This window comes from Triticum urartu, chromosome 4, assembly GCF_003073215.2.
Source record: "Triticum urartu cultivar G1812 chromosome 4, Tu2.1, whole genome shotgun sequence".
In the NCBI taxonomy this organism is placed as follows: Eukaryota; Viridiplantae; Streptophyta; class Magnoliopsida; order Poales; family Poaceae; genus Triticum; species Triticum urartu.
This window is the reverse complement of record NC_053025.1, coordinates 291540804-291550715: the sequence shown is the minus strand read 5'-3', so window position 1 is coordinate 291550715 and position 9912 is coordinate 291540804. Positions and strand designations below refer to the sequence as shown.

At 35.6% G+C, this 9912-nt stretch overlaps 4 non-coding genes and 1 pseudogene across 4 annotated transcripts; 4 read left to right on the top strand and 1 right to left on the bottom strand.

Moving 5' to 3' along the window:
* LOC125554726 overlaps window positions 1-2276 on the top strand; it is an 11828-nt pseudogene extending 9552 nt beyond the window's left edge.
* A 539-nt stretch (window positions 2277-2815) lies between these two features.
* On the top strand, window positions 2816-2886 carry TRNAG-GCC. The gene has a single exon. It is a non-coding gene; the product is annotated as a tRNA-Gly (tRNA).
* Window positions 2887-5938: 3052 nt separating this feature from the next.
* TRNAY-GUA lies at window positions 5939-6020 on the top strand. Its single transcript has one exon. It is a non-coding gene; the product is annotated as a tRNA-Tyr (tRNA).
* Window positions 6021-6374: 354 nt separating this feature from the next.
* On the top strand, window positions 6375-6448 carry TRNAD-GUC. The gene has a single exon. It is a non-coding gene; the product is annotated as a tRNA-Asp (tRNA).
* A 2347-nt stretch (window positions 6449-8795) lies between these two features.
* Window positions 8796-8866, bottom strand: TRNAW-CCA. Its single transcript has one exon. It is a non-coding gene; the product is annotated as a tRNA-Trp (tRNA).
* Window positions 8867-9912: the final 1046 nt, after the last annotated feature.

The window sequence follows — 9912 nt, the reverse complement described above, 5'->3', positions numbered from 1 at the left end:
TAAAGAAAGGCATGTAAAGGAAGTCACCGAGCCGGACATGATTATGAGCCGGCCGGGACTCTGTAGGCCACCAGGCGTCAACCCGTGTATATAAGGGGACGACCCGGTGGCGGTTTAGGACAAGAAACAACCAAGTCGATAACCAAGCCGGCGAGTTAAGCCTCTTGGAGATCAAAACTTCAGCAATACCAATCCCAACTAGACGTAGGCTTTTACCTTCGTCGTAAGGGTCCGACTAGTATAGGGCGAATTCGAGCTCGGTACCCGGGGATCCTCTAGAGTCGACCTGCAGGCATGCAAGCTTCCTAGTGTGATGTTCCTACGACTAAGTCCTCGCTCTAGGACATTTGCCGTGTCAACTCCACGACAAAAATCATATATTCCCTGAGGAGGTTCTACCATGTGGAAATGCTCTTTAATGGAACTTTCGTTTTAGCTGGTCGTGACCAAGAAACCATCGGCTTTGCTTGGTGGGCTGGGAATGCCAGACTTATCAATTTGTTTGGTAAACTACTTGGAGCTCATGTAGCCCATGTTGGATTAATCGTATTCTGGGCCGGAGCAATGAACCTATTTGAAGTGGCCCATTTCGTACCAGAAAAGCCCATGTATGAACAAGGGTTGATTTTACTTCCACACTTAGCTACTCTAGGTTGGGGAGTAGGGCCAAGGGGAAGTTCTAAATACTTTTCCGTACTTTGTATCTGGCATACTTCACCTAATTTCCTCCGTAGTCTTAGGCTTCGGTGGCATTTATCACACGCTTCTGGGACCCGAGACTCTTGAGGAATCTTTTCCATTCTTTGGTTATGTCTGGAAAGATAGAAATAAAATGACTACAATTTTGGGGATTCACTTAATTTTGCTAGGTCTAGGTGCTTTTCTTCTAGTACTCAAGGCTCTTTATTTTGGAGGTGTATATGATACCTTGGCCCCTGGGGGAGATGTAAGAAAAATTACCAATTTGACCCTTAGTCCCAGTGTTATATTTGGTTATTTTACTAAAATCTCCTTTTGGTGGAGAAGGGTGGATTGTTAGTGTAGATGATTTAGAAGATATAATTGGTGGGCATGTATAGTTGGGTTTTATTTGTGTATTTGGTAGAATTTGGCATATTTTAACCAAACCCTTCGCATGGGCTCGCCGTGCATTTGTATGGTCTGGAGAAGGTTACTTGTCTTATAGTTTAGCTGCTTTATCTGTCTTTGGTTTTATCGCTTGTTGTTTTGTATGGTTCAATAATACAGCTTATCCAAATGAGTTTTATGGACCCACCCGGCCAAAAGCTTCTCAAGCTCAAGCATTTACTTTTCTAGTTAGAGACCAGCGTCTTGGAGCTAATGTGGGATCCGCTCAAGGACCCACATGTTTAAGTAAATATCTAAGGCATTCCCCAACCGGGGAGGTTATCTTTGAAGGGGAAACTATGCGTTTTGGGACCTTCATGCTCCATGGTTAGAACCTCTAAGGGGCCCCAATAGTTTGGACTTGCGTATGTTGAAAAAAGACATACAACCTTGGCAAGAACGAAGCTCAGCAGAATATATGACCCACGCTCCTTTGGGCTCTTTAAATTCCGTGGGTGGCGTAGCTACCGAGATCAATGCAGTTAATTATGTCTCTCCTAGAAGTTGGTTATCAACTTCTCATTTTGTTCTAGGATTCTTCTTTTTTGTGGGCCATTTATGGCATGCAGGAAGAGCCCGAGCTGCTGTAGCAGGTTTTGAAAAGGGAATCGATCGTTATTTGGAACATATTCTTTACATGAACCCTCTTAACTAAGATTTTCTTATGTATACATGTTCTACTTTTTTATGTTCTGGCTCGGTTATTCCATCTAGCCGAGCCATTCATTCCTTTTTATGAAAGAAAGATAAGGGACAGAAAAAATGAAAGAAACAAACGTATTCAATAAGCAAAAGGAGAGAGAGGGATTCGAACCCTCGATAGTTCCTACAACTATACCGGTTTTCAAGACCGGAGCTATCAACCACTCATCCATCTCTCCACAGCCTAATCCTTTTTTTACTCCTACAAATAGAACATAGCCATATAAAAAATAAAAAGATTTATTAGCCTCTAGAAAGATATCAGATACAAGTTCCTTTTCGATATATCTCTGTATATTGTATACACGGATACAGGATCTGCTATACCCGCTTGTGAAATAAAGAGTAAATAATCTCTTCTCACCCCCATATCCAAATAAAAAAGCGGTTTAAGTAATAAATTTGAATTAAAGAGAAGAATCAATGGATTCATGATTAAACCCCTCCTACTTCTTGTATTTTTTTACAATTTTAGTTTAAGTGAGGGATCAAATATGTAGTCAACTTTATTTGATGGTAGCTTGGAGGATTAGAAATATGACTATTGCTTTCTAATTAGCTATTTTTGCATTAATTGTGACTTCCTCAGTCTTAGTAATTAGTGTACCCCTTGTATTTGCTTCTCCCGATGGTTGGTCAAATAATTAAAATGGTGTATTTTCCGGTACATCATTATGGATTGGACTAGTCTTTCTCGTAGCTATTCCGAATTCTCTCATTTCTTAAATTAAATTTGGTTAATATTTATTAACCCCATAAAAAAGAAATAATAAAGGCCATTTCTTCTAAAAAAATTAGAATAGTGAGACGTATTAAAACGCAATTTGCGTTTCGAATTGCTAGCTCTTCTCTTTCAGTATTATGAAATTCCATTCCCATTAGAATATTCATTGACAGATAATAAAAAAAGGAAAACTCTAATATAATAGAAAATGAAATGAAACGGTCGACCCAGGCGGATATACGCTATAAAATATATACCGTAGCGAGCGTAGTTAAATGGTAAAATATCTCCTTGCCAAGGAGAAGATACGGGTTCGATTCCCGCCGCTCGCCCGCTTAATTTATCGAAGTACAATGATAAAAAGTTTAGTCTAGTTAACTGTTTAACTACTTATATTAAATTAAGTATTAATCAGGTGTTAGTCTAGTGCCGTATCCCTTACTATCTTACCCTTCCTTTGCATCCCACTCAAAAAAGAGGGCGCTCCGGAGGCAGAAATAGAACTCGCCAACAGAGCTCCAAAAATTGGGTATTAACTGAGGCAAACAACAGGCAAACTCTTTTTAAAGGGAAGGGAGAGGTAGACTATCCCTTTCATTTCATTTTTATTTTCTGCAGGATAGGGAGAAACATTGCGCCTTCTTTTTTTTAAAGGCAAGTGACTTCGCAAACTGCTCAATTTTGCCCTCTAGGGCCGAGAACTAATGAATAAAAAAGGTTTGGATACGCCCCTCTACCATATCTAGAGAAATAGAATAGTCCTTTTATATAGACTGCTAAGTGCGGAGACGAGAATCGAACCCGTGACCTCAAGGTTATGAGCCTCGTGAGCTACCAAACTACTCTACTCCGCTCTGGAGTACCAGAAACTGGTGGACAAAAAAGGCTTGAACACAAGCCTCTAACATGTCTAGACAAATAGAATACTCCTTTTATACAGAATGGAGCGGGTAGCGGGAATCGAACCCGCATCGTTAGCTTGGAAGGCTAGGGGTTATAGTCGATGGTGGTTGATTATTTTTAATCTCTCTAATTCAAAACCGAACATGAAATTTTGATTTCATTCGGCTCCTTTATGGATATTCTCACCACTTAACATCTATGTCAGCTTTTCTATTTGAATGGAACCAAAGCTCTCCGCTTTCTAGATGATCCTTATAGAGTAGGAGATAGAAATTCTATCTAAATCCATCTAATCTACTTACTTCGTTACCTAATTTCATTCAAGAGATCCTGAGGAACAGAATTGGGTTTCCACCAAGCTGAAACAATATGCGGATGGTTCTAGTAAACCAAAACTATCGTTTTTTAGCTATTTGGCTTCCTTATTCCTTATTTTAAGAAGATTTAGTTACGATTGGAAATCAACTTTTTTGTATCTTCATCCATAGATCCTTTACTCATATTTTAAAAATTGGAATAGTTAATCCAATGCAAAATGATGCTTCGCGACTCTGTACTCATAATCCTATTTTTATTTTGGATGCAATTTAAATTAGTCTTTGGATACAAATCGCCAGAATGTATATTCTTCCTCAATATGCTATTGAGAGGAAAATGATTTAATCCTTTATAAGAACTAAAGTTTTCATCGGAATATAAAAATAAAAAACTTAAGGATGCCTTAAGTATATCATTTCAAATTCAGTTATTAATAGAACGAATCACACTTTTACCACTAAACTATACCCGCTACATTGTAGATTATGGTATAAATGGTACCCTTTGTCAAGGATAGCCATTTGACAAGAAGGCTAATTCCCCCTTATTGAATCAGATGGAGAAGGTTCATGACATTGAGCCGTTGGTACTTCTACTTCGATCGCTCGCCTTTACTTTAGGATTTAGATGGCCCCTCTGGTCTGTAAAAAAATCTTTTCTTACCATGCTAATAGCGCCTGAACCAAATGTATTTATTTTGATTAGGATCCTATTCTACGGTTATGACTACAATAATAATTATTTACTTTGCAAGGATGTAAGTGTGTCCGACTGCTAAATTTTTTTATTATTCCTACAATATAAACTAGGGGACATAGTGGGTAACGTTGTCCCTATAAATTCCTTTTTTCCTTTTCTTTTTTGTCCAGAATTGAACAAAAAAGAAATTATGGAAGATTTTTTCTTCCCCCATTAAGTCCGAGCCATAGAGTAAGAGTGACATGAGTTTTCCAAATTCATCATAGACTTTCCCTATGGCTAGATAGAAGTAAGCAGAAAAGAGTTGTAACTTAAAGAAAAAACGGAAAGGGCCGACAGATTTACCTTATGTAAAGAAGATCATAAAAGTCTCTGATTAGTCGACTCTCTGCATTTAACACTTTCCTCTCTCTCCTTTTTTCCACTGACTCAATTCTAGTTTATTAGATTCTTGTTCAAAAGAATGAAAAAAGTTCAATAGAACTAAGAACACATAAAAAATAGCATAGAGGATCAAGGCCATTACCAAAAGTTCCTCCCAAGGATCATATATCCTATTGGGTATCTGTTCCCCGCCTTTTCCCGCTAGGATCGGAAATCTTATATTTTCCATATCCATATACCGTTGAATCCTTGGGGATCCAGAATCCGCCTATTTTACTAGTCTTCGGAAACGGAAAACCCTGAACCAAGAAGAGTTGGATATGTTATGTAGGGTATGTTTTTTATTAATTTTATTTTGTGCTCTCAAGATATCGATATATACATATACAATATCTACATAATGTCTCTCTCTATCTCTATATTATATATATATATAATATGTACGTTATGCAGTAGACCCATAATGGGAAATCCAAGTGGCTAATTTTTGAATTAAATAAAAAGCCCTTTTAACTTAGTGGTAGAGTAATGCCATGGTAAGGCATAAGTCATCGGTTCAAATTCGATAAAGAGCTTTTTAAATTAGTGGTAGAGTAATCTCGTGCTAAGACGTAAGTCGTTGGTTCGAATCTGATAGAGTACTTTTCTACTAAATTGATTCACTTTTTTTCTTTGTTTTTGAAACTTTCTCTATATTTATAGAGAATTTTATGACTTAGTGCGGGATGGATGCATTTTTGGTCTGAACACTAAATGAAGCACGGAGAATTAATCTATAACAATCAACTAAAAAATCCTAGATGAAAACATAACAGAAAATTTGGAAAAACTCTTTGCTTTGGATCTATTTATACTTTTCGAGTATATTGACAATTCCAAAAAACTGCTCATACTATGATTATAGTATAATCACGAGCGGTTGTATATGGCCCTATCGTCTAGTGATGCCCCTATTGTCGAGTGGTTCAGGACATCTCTCTTTCAAGGAGGCATCGGGGATTCGACTTCCCCTAGGGGTAGGGAGTATTATGAAAGGAGGTTAATCATAGATTAGCAAAAACCCTAGAATGAATTCTTCCTGGGTCGATGCCCGAGTGGTTAATGGGGACGGACTGTAAATTCGTTGACAATGTCTACGCTGGTTCAAATCCAGCTCGGCCCAAACCAAAAATCTAGGGCTTCGTGAGTATGAACTAAATCCTTTTGTTTTTCTTCCATAAAATAAAATGTCTGATCTATAGAAATAAAAGATAAAGAAAAAAGGATTTTTTTTCTAATCCATATCTCTCTCATTCCTTCCTTACAAACAAAAGAGTTTTTCTTATTGAAGGCTGGATTATTATCCATTTTTAGTGATAAAAAATCACGACATACTAGTTATGTCACTCTCACTATACCCACATATAATATAATATGTGGGTATGTAGTATATGATTCGTCTATTTCTTAGAGTACGAAAGACGAATCGAATCTTCTTACAGTTCTATTTAAGAACGGGTATGCCATACACCCCACGGGGATTGTAGTTCAATTGGTTAGAGCACCGCCCTGTCAAGGCGGAAGCTGCGGGTTCGAGCCCCGTCAGTCCCGAACTAGGGTTCAATGAATGGAGAAATTGATATTTCCTTTTACCATCCTCATCTTAATTTCCTATTCCACTCTTATGGAATAGAGTACCGGTATTTTACCGAAATCCATACATAAATCGTATTCCCTTTTTATTTCAGACCTCTTTTCCCCATCTCACTTCTACTGCTTATTTGGATGTCTATGTGACCCATAGAAAGTTGGTCATATAATACATACATAATTGTATGTATAACTATAAGAAAAAAGAAGGGAAATTGTATAAGATTAAGAAAGTATAAGATTAAGAAAGCTCGTGGGTTAGAGATATAGAAAATAAAAAGTAGAAAAGGATTAAAAAAGAGGGAATTCCTAATCCAATCAAAAAACCCATTTTGGTCTTAGTGTGGATAGAGGATCTTCCTATGTTATACTATATAACTCTCATCCATGAATTGATTGATAGATCCGATATTCATAATATTGAATTGATTCAGTATTATCAGAATGCAAGCCCTACCCTTGAATTTACAAGATACCCCTTTTCCCTCTCCATGGGATTACATCCTGAGTTATTGTGAAAATAAAAAATAAAGAGGTTATGGAAGTCATTATTCTCGCATTTATTGCTACTGCACTGTTCATTCTAGTTCCTGCTTCTTTTTTACTTATTATTTATGTAAAAACAGTCAGCCAAAATAATTAATTGGAATTCCAATTAATAACTGAAGAAATTAAAAAGGGATTAAATAAAAAATCCAAGTCTTAAATGAGAGGATCTGGTTGGAATCTTAAAGTGTGGTAGAAAGAACTACATATAGTTTTTTCTACGGCACTTTAGATTCTTTCTATTATATTATCTTTGAATCTACATAGAATAGATTAGTAGATTGAAATAGTTAAGTAGTCTAATTCAATTTCTTTTTTCATTGCATCCACTTAATTTCAATCAGGTCAAAATAAAAAATCTAAGACAATTCTTGACCAAAGAATCCATGGAAGGAAAGAAAAATAATATTAAAAATAGACTATAGTAAATAGTAAAAGGAAATGGAAAATGTGTGATATGCCGTGAATAGTTCCGTGGAAGAAAGTCTAATTTTCTTATGTATGGAACTTTTTTTAACCATTCGTCATTTCTAGTAGAAATTCTGAATTGGTATAATGGCTCTTTCTTACATTACAACTTACAATACAAGAGTTTCTTACAGGAGTGAAACAAAACTAAAGAAAAAGATTAAAGAATAACGTTTGACAAAATGATTAATGCAAAATGATCCATTAAAGAAAAGAATTGATACAACAATTTGATTACTTAATCAATTAGTAGTATCCCTAGAGTCCACTCCTTCCCCATACTACTAGTGAAAGAGAAAATGTAAAGACTACCATTAAAGCAGCCCAAGCGAGACTTACTATATCCATCTAAATTATGTCTCCTATTTCTATGAAGGGATTATTCTACTATTGATCAATAATCATAGTGGAATCAAGGGTACAGAGTCAAAAAGGGATTCTGCCCTAAGGCCATGGATCAATCAGTTCAAGGAATTTACTCCTAACAAATTCTTATAGGAATTCTGGTAGAATTAGAGAGCATTAAAAATAGGATACTATAGCCCTTTTTTCCTTAAAAAAGAAAGAGTACGGGAATGATGTCCTGAATAGAAGAAGCGGGGATATGAAGATTTTTTATTCCTTTTGTTACTCTTTTTTTAAGCAAAGGACGCCCGAATATACCATAAAATTATCGATAGATAAGTATTTATTGGATACCTACCTTACCTAATGTTTATTTTTGACCTAAACCCTGCAGCCTTGCTTTGTACCATTCTATGAAAGAATGAAGAGATTTTATCCATAACACAACTCCTAAATTGATTTTTGATCGACCTATTTAATCTGATTCTCGTTAGAATTAAGTAGTCCTTACTTTAGTGTATGTAGGTAACATAAGATGTACGAGAAAAAAATGTATAATAATTAGTAAGTCTAGATATTCTTTTGTGGAGTCCCTTCTTGAATCTTAGATTGAAAAAAAAGAATACCCCTTAGAGACCCTTCTTTGGATACCAAGATTTCTGACATCTTATCCTCGTATTTTAAAATTATCAAATCAAATCTCAATTAATAACCAATTCAAATTCATATAATAAAAGAATAAGGAAACACTACCTCGCCCCTATTGATAACCATTTTGTCCACTACCGTCAAAACAAACCCTAACCCTAGTTTGAGGATAGAACTATGGTATGGTTTCTCTAAACCCAATATCGGCAGGCCCAGTTACTCTCTTGCCCGAACTTATGCAAAGTAAAAATTTATCGAATTCGATCAGCACTATAAAAAAACCCTAAGTATTTTATTGATCAGGCGGCACCCAGATTTGAACTGGGGATAAAGGATTTGGAGTCCCCTGCCTTGCCGCTTGGCCATGCCGCCAAAAAATCCGATCAAAAATCTAGAAAACAACAAATATTCTTCCACATTTTCTTACGAAAAGCCCCTTTTATTTTGAATATAATTCTACTTACTTTTTTCGAATCTTTTTCAAAAAATCTATTCCTGCTTTTTTTGATCCAGTTTCTATTATTCTCCTCGATAGATTCTATCTTAAAAAATACATTGTTAACACAATAAAACTTCCCATTTCTTTCTATTGAGATGAAAAAGAAGAAAAAGTGGATTTCTATTCACAGGCTGCAAAATTCAGAATAAATTGGAACCGTTAACTAGAATTCTCTTTTTTTATTGCAGTAGTGAACTACTCTTAAATCGGTATTATCTCCCCCCCTTCAATGGCATAATGAAATATTATGGCTTTATGCTTAGTCTGTTTATAGGTAAACTTTAGGTCCGAACAACATTATTATCCAAAGATCCCCTTTATGTACATATCTCTATGGGGAATCATGCTTTAATTTTTCAAAGTATTAAATTAAATATCTTGAATAAAAAAAGGGAATTTGCTCTGATATAGAGTATAACCTGACTATCTTGGCCTACCCAAATGAAATTACGATAAAAGAAAAGCATGGATATGGGGAGAGGTGGATAACTAGATTGGCATGTACTTAAAAAAGGGACTTACTTTATTTTAGAATTCCACATTGAAATACTGAATTTTCTAGTAATTATACTACTCCGATCCGAAATAAAAAAGAACCCTCAAATTATTTTGAGAAATTAAAGTAAGCACGCTATTCTAAATCGAAGTAAAGTCAAACTTTCTAGTATATTATATTATGACTTTATTACATTCATAGAAAGGAGATAAAATGAGAAATCTTTGCCATCCAATCTGATTAGAATATCATAACATAAAGTATAAGTGGCAGAATTTTTTTAGGAATGTTTTATCAATTCATTTTCATTTCATTTGTACCCCTGGCAAACTCGAACTTTCGTCCAAATGGTCTCTATTCATATGTATGAAATACATATATGAAATACGTATGTGGAGTTCCCTAGAATTTCATGTGATTCAG